This window comes from Cinclus cinclus, chromosome 3 (assembly GCF_963662255.1).
Source record: "Cinclus cinclus chromosome 3, bCinCin1.1, whole genome shotgun sequence".
In the NCBI taxonomy this organism is placed as follows: Eukaryota; Metazoa; Chordata; class Aves; order Passeriformes; family Cinclidae; genus Cinclus; species Cinclus cinclus.
This window is the reverse complement of record NC_085048.1, coordinates 81,725,909-81,738,641: the sequence shown is the minus strand read 5'-3', so window position 1 is coordinate 81,738,641 and position 12,733 is coordinate 81,725,909. Positions and strand designations below refer to the sequence as shown.

The following is a 12,733-nucleotide window of genomic DNA, read 5'->3' as shown; positions in this document are numbered from 1 at the left end:
ACTGGAATTGGAGGCCAACCTTGTCTGCCATCTCGGGCTTCTCTGTGCTACAGAATTCTCCTGGGACCAGTATCCAGGGACAAGGTCATGTGAGAAGCCTATTGAATTCAGTGGTGTCAGAAAAACCCATATGCTTCAGCACCTATGGTCCCACCATTGAGTCCCAGAACTCCCTTCCTTGTTTGTCCACTCTCACACCGCTTAGGTGCAGCTGTCTCACAGACTACTTTTCTTCCTGAGAACATGGTGTCTCAGTTCCCCCTCCTATGCAGTGAAAGCATTTAGGTACCAGAAAAAGTGAAAGGGTGGGGTTGGGGCATGAAGTCACGTCTGGATGATAGAAACAAATTGCTAAAGGACAGTTGCTGCATCATGATCCCACAATTTCCTTTGCCTGGCTGCATAAAGCTATTAGCTTTATTAGGCTGAATCATCACCCTTCCTTCACTGCGGGCCTCAGTCTCCAGCTCCCAGGGAACCCATCAGGGGCTGGTCACACCCCCTGCCTGTTTTCTCTCCTTCCTCTGACTTGAAGGCCCTTTAGACACAAGCACACAAGGTAGAAAGGAGGCTTAGGTTCTACTATTTAGCTGGTCAAATATATTATTTATTTCAGTGCCTTCCCCAAACTGTTACAAGACCCACAGTGGCATTCAGGTCAGCATCACATGGGCATGGGAAAGTCCTCCTCCTGTGCAGAGTAGCACAGTAAGAAACATAGAGATGGTTATGGTAGCAATGGATAAATACAAACTGAGTAACTCAGAGAATGACATGCTGATAACAGAAACACAACCACTTTTTGGAACAGGCTGAGAAAATCCCATCAGTTGCAGAAGAAACAGTGATAACAGGAAGATCTATACAGGCTTTTGATCTCTAAACCATTCCTCTTAATCCAGCATCCAAAACTACCCCAAATCCTTCACTACTACCATGAACCACACAGAAAGGCTGGATAGCAGAGTATCACTTCTGGGCAATGCCTGGGGTTTTTTGACCTAGAAATGCCACCCCTCAGGGCTGGGCAAAAGAGCACCCCTTGCCCAAAGGATGAAAAAGCTTCTACCACCACTGCCCTTCAAGCTCTGCATCGTTTGGTGACATTAGCAGAGGGAATGCAGGAATCTGACCTCCAGCTCACGGGTATCCTGGCCATCTCCTGCCTGGCTGCAGAGATTTATCAGCATCGCAGCACAACACTGGATAGATAATGACCATAAAACGATTCACTGAGGTGACCTAGACAGCTCTGTTTCCCTAAGTGATCCCTCCTAGCTCAGCTCCAACGAGTGCACAGCTACAAACCAGCTGAAGCACTGATGACAAAGGGCAGCCCGAGAAGCTACAGCCCAGCTAGGTACAGGCATTGAGAAGGGGTCAGCCAAATTGGAAAAGCCACAAAACAGCCTGTTAAGACATGATTCACAGGTACAGAGATGGAGTAGGGCTGCCTAGAGCAGAACAAGGGAGCAGAAAAGCAGGAGAAAAACAAGCCAAAACATGAGATCACCATTCAGAATAAATCAGAGAGACAGGATAACTCACCCTAGCTGAATTAACTAGAGACTCAGAAGCTCTAGGGGAGTGATGGGGAAAAAATGATGGGATGAGACTCAAAGGAATATCACACATTTCGGAGCACAAATGGTTACACCCCTCTGTAAGTGCAATCTAAATGAACCGAATGAAAAAAGAAGTATCTCTCAATCCTTTTTGGGAACCTTGTAAACTTTTAGCAATGAGTTGCAGATTTTGAGTAAAGACTTCAATCCTACTGTAACACCACAGCCTTGAGTTCTCCTTGTATAGTTAAAAAAGGCAAAGAAAAGTGTTTGCTTTTTCTAGACCTACTAAGTACACTCTCCTTCCCAGGACACAAGACGTTTTCTAGCTCTAACCACGCACCCACACATCCCTAATACATTCTCTCTTTTGACCCTATGGAAAGATGACCAGAACCACATGCAACATCCTGGGTAAGGAAATTACCTTGACTGCCAGAACAGCACCCTGATGCTCTCAGCATCTCTCCTTACACTACTCCTCATGTGGCTGACCACAATTTACTTCTCTGATGGCATCTTTGCATATTGAGGAAAAGTATCTCTGTCATCAGCCTGCAATCCCACTGCCCAGAGTAGCCAATGTAAATCAGAAGCCAGCCATGTTCCAGAGCAAATCACTCCTTCCAATATATTTGGCTGCATGCTTCTCATCTTCTCATATCACTTCACTACACGTGGTGCCACTTTGGAGTCACTTCCTTTTGACAAACCTGAATGACACCAGGGTATTGGCAGATTTTAGGTACCTTGCTGCACATCACCTTTTCTTGGTCATTAAGAGCAAAGAACCTCATCCCTCTGCTCTTGTCACATTAAAATTGCTAGTTCACTCCTTGACTTGGTTGGTGGAACCTCAGCCAATTTTTGAGCCAGAACTCTACATCTCCTCCAGCAGACAGTTTACTGTGAGAAATTTCAGACGTTTTCTGAACATCCAACCAAGTTAGACAAGTTTGTCAAATGCTGTTATTTTACCACAGTATTGAAAGACTTGCAAAAGATCAGGGAACTATGATTTTCCTCTGCAGACACCAAACTATTTACCTCATTCTTGCATGTTTGACAGCCTCATTGTTCCAGTTGTCTTTCTTCAAAGAAATAAGGCTCGTATGCTCACATTGCCCCATAACTCTATCTAAACATTATTTATACAAACCATAACATGCAAGCCTATGGGTAATTTAAGATACATTTCAGAGAGACAGGTCCCAAAGATAAACTTTTTCTCTGAACCCCAGAGGATGGACTGGATATAAACCCTCCTAGCCTCTTCAGTAACCCAGCCAGAACACCCAGCAATGGAAAAGATGTGGCATATGCCCAAGGATCACACTGCCTTTTCATGAGTTGAGTCAGAAGGCACAGAAGCAGTCCACACCATTCTTAGTTATGCAACCTCCCACCCAGCTGATAAGCACAAGGGGCTCCCCATGGAGACAGAGGTGCTTCAGGTGTGTGGGAAACTGGGAAAAGCTCACAGGAATGTTCAGAGCACTCATGCCCTTCTAGTTCCCCCAGCTGCAGGAACATCTGGCAGCAGGCTAGAGCTGATCTTCTGGGATTACAACACCAATTAGGCAACTAAGAAAAATGATTCGGCAACCAACTCCGCAGTCTTCATCATTAGTGCCTACCTAGTATCCTTCACCAAAGGCCTTTCCCAGGAGTCTTCCAGCTGAGCAGGAGACTGGCTGGTTTTCCCAGGCAGAGTGCAACTCCTGTGTCTGGCAATTCCTCTTTTCTTGCATTTGGTTTGTAGCTTGGTATCAGATGGTCACTCCAGGGGACTCTCTGTCCCCACCCTCAGCCCGGCAAGGCACGCACCAATGTGTCCTGTGCTGCAAGGTGCAGGACTTGCACTGCAGGCAGCTGATGGTAGGTACAGTGTTTTAGTCAAAGCACAGGGAGGAAAGGTGGTGCCTGCAGCACGCACAGTCTTACGGTACAGAAGCACAGTTCTCAGTTATGAAGGAAATCCCTTCCAGCAGTGTAGGAGGGATAAGGGGATTTTTCTAGCAACAGCTGCTCTGCCCAACTCAAATACACACTGAAGGCAGAGGTGGTTTTGCAAAGCTTTCTGTTTTGATCCCAGTGTCTCCCTCTAGAGGAGGATCCTGCATTATTTCCTTACACCTTATACTGCCACCACAGGTAAAGGAGCATCTTTGACCACACACTGTGCTGTACCAGAACATGGTTAAAGGTGTCTTTCCTGGTCCCTCCTTTCCCTTAAAGGCTGTAGGTCCGGGCAAGCTTGGCTCAGCCTGGGCTGAGATGCTAACATCAGCATGAGCTCCTGAGCATCAAGAGACAAGGTGCAGGGAGTTCATGGGAAGCTGCTGTGAGGCTGGAATGGTGGGAACCAGCTCAAGGTATCCAAGCCCTTTCCTCACCACAAGCATGGCTTGTCACCACAGAATATATTGGGGCCAAAGACACAGTAAGAGCAGGACATCAAACCAAGTTCCATGCAAGCCCCAGAGGCTTCCCCTCCTGCACTCTGCATAATTACTGCTGACTTCCTCGAAACAGCAAAGAAAACTTGCCAAAAGGCATTTTCCACTCTTATTCAGCAATATTGGACTCCATCCCCTTCTCTATTAGCAGAAGGAAGAAGGAAGAGAGGAAGCTTCTCCCATCCACAGAGAAGCCTGCTCCCTGTCCCACAGCATAGCCCCTTACATCCCCAGCAGGACCAGAATGTCCATAGCGTCCCATGTTTTCACCAACAACGTGCCAGGAGCAGAGGGATACAGATTCCTACCTGAAGTCCTTAAAGCACATCCCACCTGCTGCTGCAGCCCCAGCTTCTGCCTGTGAAGCCCTATGCAAACACAGCCCTGAGAACTGCTGCTCTTGAGAGCTTGGTGGCCTGGGCAGGGCTTCTCTTCCTCCTTGTCTTTGTCCCTGGCCTGCAGGCCAGCACCTAAATGAGGACCAAAACAGCAGCCAAGCAAGCCTCCACACTGCCATCCATTGCAAAGAGAAAGAAGAAGGAAGGCAGAACGAGGCTGGTAAGGCCAAAATTACATGCTTTGGTCCTTTACTGCTATGACTCTGGCTGCAAAGTGTGTATCCCACAGCCTGGCAGGGGGTGACATGCAGCAGACGTCTGAGGGGCTCTTGCAGGCAGGGGATTAGGTGGTGTCTGTTGAGGAGGCTGCCAGTCCCGCACTGAACTCTGATGCAGGACTGTAAGGCCAGGGCAGACAACAGAAACAGCACTTCAGTTCTTCCCAAATAGAGCATTTCTCATTCTCACCAGCTCATCCTGAAGTCTCTGCCCCTCACACTCAGCACTCACATCCTCTGCCAAACCCCTGGCATCGGGGGAAAGAAGAAAGAGGAAGCACTGTGCTAGGACTCAGGCAGGAGTGACGCACGAGCTGGACAGCCAGCTAACTGGAAGACAGATGCACTGACACGGGCAAGTGACTGTGTTCTTCCAGCCACACCACTAATGCCAGCCAGATATGAGGAGGTGACCTGAGAAATGCCTGCAGAAAAATAGAAATCAAAGCGGATGCTTGAGCTCACAGACGGAATGACGTAAGCACACAAGCTACGTGCATTTGTTTTCTCACCAGTAAATGTTAATAACTCCATCTGTAATTAGAACAGCAAGACTGTGCTCTAGTAGAGACGCATCTTGTTTATGGAAATGTGACAGTCTCACAGCAGGCTGGAGGTCCAGAGACACGCAACCAGAAACTAGCAGGTCTGCAGCTAGAATACCAAATTTCCAGACTAAAAATAAAGCAACCCAAACCTTGTTAAATCTCTGGGGAATGGCATCCAGGGAGGTGAGGTATGTTTTGGTTCTCAGACAGGGAGGGTGCTGTGGACATGACCTGTACCTTTCAGACCTGCTCCTCTGGCGTTCCTTTGGTCTCCTAAGTACCATAGGCAGCCCACAGTGTGTACCCAGGAACCTGAGCCCAGAGGATGTGCCACCCTGAGCCTCTGCCTGCCAGGGCAGTATAGACCTGCCTGCACTGGGCACTTGAGGACCCTCATGCAGCAGTTGACACCCAAGGTTGAGGGAGCCTTCTCACCCCCTCAAACAGCCACCTAGGTTACCTGCACCTAAGTGGCAAAGTCCAGCAGAGCTCTGAGCAAACTGCTTGCAGCCACAAGCAGACCACAGGAAGAATAGTCTGACTCTGGTAAGTAAGTAGGGAATAGCCTCAGGACAGACAGGGACAAGGAGGCTTACAAGCCAGCTCAAAGCTTTTTCCAGAGTACAACAGTTAAATAGGGAAAATACCATTCTTGGTGCAGATGCAGCAGTGCGAAAACTGTCCTGCACCATGCCTCAGACCTGGCACAGAGCATTCAGGCAGCTGAGGGCTGGAGAAGTGCTGACGTGCTGGGTGCAGTGAGGAGAAACGTGATCTGCAGGCCAAGGAAAAAAGCATCAAGAAGCAAATGTGCTACCGGTGCATTTCCAACAAGCCTGGGCAGAGTACCGACAAGCATACAACAGGGATCAGTCCTGTATCAGCAGAAAGGAAGAGGGCCTGCCAAAGCCCTACATCCCTTTGTCTCCTTTCCATCTACTCCAGTCAATACAAAGCTCCCTGCACTCTTCACCCCTGAACTAGCCAACTAGACACCAGGCCTACAAAGCTTTGGTCTGGCAGGCTTGGCTTCTTCACAACAAAAACTAAGTGCACCCTTGCCCTGGGTCAGAAGTGCTCCCAACTGGCTTTGCACTAGGTCTCAAATATCTACTGCTAAAGGGCATCACACCTTTCTTTATCATCACACACCTTTGAGCAGTGTGCCTCAGCTCCCAGTCCTGGTGTTAGCAAGTACTGTCACTGTCACAGCCCCAACCCCACATTGCTCAGAGCACTGTTTTGCAGCGACCTGCACACTGCTGACTGCGTACATCCCAGTGCTTAGGAACCCCAGTCCTGCTCCCAGCACAACCGTAAGTGCTGCAAACCACACAAGTAACCCTGAGCTGGGACAGTGTCTGGCACAGATGGCAGTAGACCATAACAGTGGGGAGCATGGATCCATGCAAAACCTAGGTTTGAGTTTCATGAAGGTCAGGAACCTGTCCACTTCACAACTCAGTACCTTGCAAAATCACCCAGGGTAATCACAAAAGCCTTGCCTCTGAACATCAGCAAAATACTTCATGCTGCCTTCACCCACTGGAAACACTCTACCTTGCCAAGTGATATGGATGTCGCTCCAAACAGCTAGGTCTTTTTCATGCCTCTTTTCTACAGGAACTCCCTCCAGTGTGATGGTAGTGCTTTTGAGTTGTATGATGCCCTGAACATAATGTACCATGCCAAGAAGGGCTGTACCACAGCTTGAAACCCAGTATGCTGTGGTTCATGCTCTCCACATCAGAGCTGGATAACCTGTCCTCAGCCTAAGGGCAATTTGGTCTCTCTGGCTCTGCATTTTGCTCCCACGCTGCACGTCCCACACTACTGTCTTCTTGCCTCAATTTTCACATCCCTTTGGACTGGGTGCTCCTAGGCAAGGAGTGTCTGTTCCTGCCTGGCCATCAGGGAAGACATGATGATGGCCCATTCCCCTCCAAAGAGGTTTGGCAAACAGTGACTCCCACACACCACCATGATGCAGTACTGCTGCCAAGGCAACATGACTGCCTCAACCTGGCTACAAGCAACAACACAGCCATGGAACCTGGCATTTCTTCTCCATGAAGGAGAGGTCCCCAATCCCATCTGTTTGCTCACTGACAAACACTATGGAGTCTCAATGCCACATGGACACCCTCAATGATGTCTCACAGGCACCTCTCCATGTGTCCCAGTCCATGGCAAGGAACTTGTCCTCTGCCATCAAGAGAAAGCCAAATCTATCAAACAGTTCTTCACATCAGTCACCTACCTCTCTTTTTTGCATGGCAGAATCACACTCACCCTGATTTACAGTAAATTTTGAGTGTTTTAATTAGTTGCCAAATCAAACACTTATGTTACAAATATATCTGTCACTTTCCCTTCAAGTTCCTGGGCTATAAATCTCAGAAAGATACCAAGTTTGTCTGCCAGCTTGTACTTTATAAAGGAATACCACTTCCGTTTTGGCTTCCCTTGTTTCCTGTAGACATACGCTGACAGTGATCCAGTAAACACAATAAACCATTAGGGTTGCAAGACTGATGAAGTGGTGGACCTCCCACGGTATATTCTGCAGAGCAGTGGCCATATGGCAACCAAGTCATATGGTTGGGACCAAGTCCCAGATAAAAGGGCTTCCTCACCTATAACTCAACACCCCAGCAGTAGCAACTTCACCAATTCCCAGTTGACTTTCAGCAAAGACAAGGATGGAGACTTCACAATCTCACAATACCAGTAGTTTTCAGCTTCTAGTTTATAGATTCCAGTGGCACAATTGCTGTTCTTCATGGGTTGCCTTCATTGATTATCTCCTCCATGTCTATTACCATCATTTATACTACCTGAACATGGTCTGCACTTTGTGCCCACATCTGTGGGCCTGCCCCAGGTTAGCTCTCCCATCATAAGTGAGAGTGACTATTCACACAGGATCTTTACTGTACAAATACCACTTTGGTTTTCAAGTACTGTTAAGGAGAGCTGTTCAGGTGCATGACATCTGGTTTGGCATAAACACAAACCAATCTCCCTGGTGATTTCATGTTTACTCTGAATTTCTCCACGTTTCCCCATTTCTCAAGTGACTAAATACCATCTTGTCCCTTTTGCACAGGGGCATGTTTTCAGCAGGTGCTCTGCACTCTTGAAGCTCTCATTCCTTTTTCCTTTGTTTATCAGCAACCTCACCTCATCCTAAAACTTCTGATCTTAATCCCCTTGTGTACAGGGGAGTAGCACATATTTATCTTTCCTCAGGCCTCATATCAATTTCCTGCCAGTCACAGACTGGGTATTCTCATCTACACCCAGCTTTTCCTCTTGAGTGAAACGTGCGTCTCTCAAAAAACTGGGTTTTTATCTAGTCTCTCAAGGTCACATTGACTGTTTCCTCCTCCTCTCTTCTGCATGACAGAAGTCTTTACCTCCTTGCAGCACAGTATTCAAAGACAGAAGAATTTTGTTCACTGAGCACAATTACAATCACTTGCCTATGAATTATGACCAGCACTTCCCACCAAGGAAACTCCTTGGTGATGTAAGTCACCAAATAGTGGCAAGGAGCATTTCCTGAGGAGTCCAAGCCACCTCTCAGGGCTTCACAGCTGGTTCCTCACCAGAGGCTTGCAGAACACTATTGCATCAGCCCTGAGAGCATCTCTATCCTTTATTCTGCAGCATGAAAGCTGCTTGAGCAGCCAGGAGTTATTGGGGGGGGGGGGGGGGTGTGTAAGCTTCTTCTATCCTCCTGCCCTAAGCTGACACCACCAAACTCAGCAAGCACAGGATTGAGGCATTACCTCTCCCAGATACTACTTCAGAATAGCTTCATGCCCCATTCTATTGGGTTTACATGGCCAAGCTTTGGTAGGAAGTGGGGGGTGGTGCAGGGAAGGATTGCTACAGGAGTGGCTTCTGTGAGAAGCTGCTAGAAGTTTCCTCCATTTACAGCAGAGCCAATCCCTGGCAGCTCCAAAGCTGGTCAAGGCTGGGCTAATTAGAAATGGTGGTAATTCTCTGTAACAACAGGAAAGGGAAAGAAAGACAAGAAAGTAAAAGTTATTGTGCAGTTGCAATTGCAGCCAGAGAAGAGTGAGGTGAGAACATGTCTGCATACTAGTTCCTCTCACACCAAGGCCAGTGGAGAAGGAGGGAGGGGAGATGCTCCAGGCAACAGGGTTAGGATTTCTCTGTAGCTGTGGTAAAGACCATGGTGAACCAATTGTGCCCCTGCAGTCCATGAAGGACCATAGGGATGCAGAGATTACCTTCCAGTCTATCGAGGTGACCCACACTGAAGCAGGTGAATGCCTGAGAGGAGGCTGAGAACCTGCATGAGACCTGCGGAGACAGGAACCATGCTGGAGCAGACTGTCCTTGAAGGACTGCATCCTGTGGAAGAGTGACCCATGCTGTAGGAGTCCGAGGAGTGCTGCTGCCTGTAGGATTGCAGCAGCTCACAAAGAGCTGCTGTTCACGAGATGGACTCACGTGAACTGTCTCCTGTGGGAGGGACCCCACAGTGGAGCAGGGGAATGACTCCTCTCCCTAAGCAGCAGGAGAAACAACAGGTGATGAACTGACCCTAAACCCCCACTCCCCATCTCCCTGCATTACTGGGATAGGAGGTAGAGCTGGATGGGAGGTGTTTTTAAGGTTTTAATTTACTTCTCATTATTCTGCTCTGATTTCGTTAGCAAGAAAATCAAGTACTATCTCTAATTCGAGCCTGTTTGCCTGTGATGGTATTTGATGAGTTCTCTCTCCCAGTCCTCAACGTAGGATCCCTTTGTTACAGTCTCTCTCTCTCGCCTGTCCAGCTGTGGGAGTGAGAGAGTGGCTTTGGTGGGCACCTAGCATTCTGCCAGTGTTAACCCACAACACCCTTCTTGAGCAATGGCTCCATAGGACACGTGAAAATTGAAACCACACACCAATTCAAGAATAGTGACAGAATGGGTCCATTCTGTCCTTAGAGCAGCATCCCTGGAGATAGTGGCACATAGAAAAACCCTCTTTCACATACTGGTGAAGAAGCTTAGCATTAGCAGGGAAGGGCCCCACCAGCCTGGCTCTCTCATCCAGCAGCAGACACTCAGAATGCAAACCAGGATGCCTAGAGGGAAGCCCCTTCCCTCGTGGGCACTGAGGGACAAGCTGCCAGGGTACTGCATGAGCTTCCATAGGAACAGCCTCAGTATTGCTCCTAAAACAGGAACATCTACTTCAAATCCTGTCACTGGCACCCTTCCTGTAACAGATAAAGGCCGATTCTTTTCCAAGGTCCTTAAGCAGATTCAAGTGTTTACAATTTGCAGGCTGGGGATGTTCTCACCTTTTTCCACCTTCCTTGAAGCATTCCTAAGATAGTGCTTGCTTTGCAGAGCTGGTCTACAGGACCCACAGCACAGCTGAACACCAAAGATCAAGGTAATCACAGTCCTGCAGCAAGCAAAATTGAGCTCCCTTTTCAACTGCGTGCAGAGTTGTAAAGAGATTTGGCAGCAGCAACAGCAGAAGGAGGAAAGTCTTCAATTGTTCCTCAACAACAGCAGATTATCAGCACAGGCCTCTCACAGCAGGAGGTCTGGATGTGGCCAGCACGCCAAGACAGTTACAGGAGACCATCTAGGAATTTTCTTTTTGCATCTACTGGGGAAATCTCAACAGTCCAAGTTCCAGCAACAGCAGCACAGCCAAACCCACTGCACCAGGGCACTACACACAGGGTTGGCATGGCACCCAGTACAACCAAATGCAGCAGGGCAATCTTGGCCAGAAACATGTCCAAACTAGGACAACTGTGCCACTGGAAAAACCTTGAAGCCCTACAGCACACTGTTCCCCTTGTGCACTCTGTCCCAGCAGCTACTGAACTCCAGTAAGCCAGACAGATGTTATGAGAGACCAATTATGAGCTCCTACTGGGCCCTGAACAAATAACAAAGGTCACAGCAGAGGTAGATGGACATTAAACAGAGCATTGAGACTGTCCTTGCTCTAAAGGCTGAGAGATCTGCTGAACCTCACTTAGGACATCAGGACCCAGAGATGTCCCAATTCCTCCTCCACATGTTATTTGCTCCTCTTCTACATGTTATTTGCTCTGATGCTGCCAGAGAGAGCTAATCTGGAGACAGGTGCCCAATAACCTTTACTTGCTGGGAAAAATGAGGGTTGAACACCTGCCTTTTCTCAAGTTTTCTGGGCAGCTCTGCCTGTTTTTGACTGCTGGGACTGGGGTCTGCAGGCAGGAGTCATCAGCATGCACCAGGCTGGGCTCTCAGCCAGCCACTAGCACTTGAGAGATGCTGATCGAGCTCTTCTTTTCAATGATTTTGCTCTACCCCATTGGGCTTGGCAAGAGGAGCTGGGCCTGGCTTGGGAACCAAGACCAAGGAACACTGAAGTGGTACTTCAAGGTAAGCAGCCTGGCTCCTAGACCCACTGATAAAGGTGTGCGAGATAAAGCAGCTGTTTGGGCTTGGAGGAAGGCACTGAATTTTGGTAAGATGTGGCAGTATGAGCCTCATGTCATCCAGGCTTTCTCTCAATGTTAGGGCAAACAAAGAAATAGTACTTTAACTGGATGAAGCTGCTGTGAAGCTGCTGTGAGTCACTGTTTATCCATGGAGCACAGCTCCACACAAGCAAATATAAGGCCTATGAGAGTCCACTAAGGACTGCAGTTTAGCAACCTTGGTTCCTCTTGCCCACAGCCCCAGCTCAAGCCAGGGTGCTCACATCTACAAAGACCACCAAAATCCTAACTTGATATGAAGGAAATGGCTTGGAGGTCACCTCAAAAAACAATGTGGAGCACACCAAACACTGGAGTAAGGCATTCCTGCCTTAACCTCTCTGCTGGAGGTGAAAGCAAGCATGCCCCTCCAGCCCAGACAGACCAGCATTAGACAGAAGAACTAAGAACAGACACCTGACAGCCCCCTCAGGCATGCCAGCCAGGTGGTCAGACTTTCCTGGGCTCTGCTACTGAAAGGAAAACACACAAACACACATGGCTGCATTCCATGGGCTTGAGTTTGGAGAACACCCAGGAGCAGCTAAGCATCGCAGCCTGGAGCTGGTGTATGGAAGCTGGCACACCTGGAGGCTGCTTTCCATGGAACACACTGACTTAAGAAGAGTGCAGAGCACCAGTGAACACTGGTGGGACCTGTAGCAATTAGCTCAGAAAGAAACCTGCTCAGAAGAGCTATTCTCATCCCACCATGTCTGCTACCCTGCCAAGCCTCTTCCACCTTAATCCTTATTCTGGCCATTATTTCCTGAGATCACCTTTCTCTCCTAAAGCCTTTCAATCTCTGTGCTCCCACAGATGACTTCTAATGTCAAAAGAAAACAGTGTGGTGGATCCAGGTGCCCCAAACCCAAGGTAACACTTATCTCTAATCTCATGTCTCCATCCTTGTGTGAAGTCTTTAAGTTTGACGGTCACCCCACAGAATCCTAACCCTCTGCTGGACACAGTTAACAGCACACAGCATAACACTACCAGGATGGACTGACACACACCATGGGCTTCTACCA

At 48.4% G+C, this 12,733-nt stretch overlaps 1 protein-coding gene across 4 annotated transcripts in view; it reads right to left on the bottom strand.

Annotated features, from left to right (window-relative positions):
• The window catches only part of TMEM63B (transmembrane protein 63B), a 46,191-nt gene that overhangs the window by 17,377 nt on the left and 16,081 nt on the right, over nucleotides 1-12,733 (bottom strand). The gene's annotated exons all lie outside the window — the stretch shown is intronic.